We start from the raw sequence: 1,021 nt of genomic DNA, 5'->3' as shown, positions 1-1,021 counted from the left end.
CAGTCAAGTGTCCCCAACTAAGCAAGCCAAAGGCGACAGTGGCAAGGAACCAAAACTCCATCGGTGGCAGAAATGGAGAAAAAACCTTGGGAGAAACCAGGCTCAGTCAGGGGGGCCAGTTCTGGTCTGGATACGGACTGGATCCGGGTGGCTACGTTGACTTCGGAATAAGAATAAAACAGATTAGGTCCGTTTGACCTAATTAATGCAGCCTAACAATCCTTTAATGGATTTGAATTATAGAAAACTGATCGTGTTTTATGTGTATGAGATGGGTCTTTAATCTAGATTTAGACAGAGGGTGTCTGGCTCCCGAACAACACTAGGTTGATTGTTCCGGAGTTTGGGTGCTAAATAGGAAAAAGATCTGCCGCCCACAGTTGATTTTGATATTCTACGTATTATCAAATGGCCAGAGTTTTGAGAACGCAGCGGACGTGAAGGACAATAATGTGATAAGAGCTCGCTCAAGTACTGAGAGGTTAATCCATTCAGGGCTTTATAAGTTATCAAGATTTTAAAATGTATGCAATGTTCAATAGGGAGCCAGTGCAGAGTTAACAGAACGTACTTCCTGGTTCTAGTAAGAACTCTAGCTGCTGCATTTTGGACCAACTGGAGTTTGTTTATTAAGCGCGCAGAACAACCACCCAATAAAGCATTACAATAATCTAACCTTGAGGTCATGAACACATGAATTAACGTTTCTGCATTTGACATTGAGAGCATAGCTCATAATTTAGAGATTTCCATTATTTTTAAGATGGAAAAATGCGGTTTTACAAATGCTAGAAACATGACTTTCAAAGGAAACGTTTCTATCAAATAGCACACTAGGTTCCTAACTGATGGCGAAGAATTGACAGCACAGCCTTCAAGTGTTAGACAGTGTTCTAGATTATTACATGCAGAGAATTATGGTCCGATAATTAAGACCTCTGTTTGTTTTTTCAGAATTTTGCAGTAGGAAATTACTAGTCATCCAGTTGTTGTTGTTTTTATATCAAGAGAGCTAGTGTGG

This window comes from Sinocyclocheilus anshuiensis, unplaced genomic scaffold, assembly GCF_001515605.1.
Source record: "Sinocyclocheilus anshuiensis isolate Anshui unplaced genomic scaffold, SAMN03320099.WGS_v1.1 scaffold951, whole genome shotgun sequence".
In the NCBI taxonomy this organism is placed as follows: Eukaryota; Metazoa; Chordata; class Actinopteri; order Cypriniformes; family Cyprinidae; genus Sinocyclocheilus; species Sinocyclocheilus anshuiensis.
The sequence above is the reverse complement of the archived record's forward strand: the minus strand, read 5'-3'. Positions refer to the sequence as shown.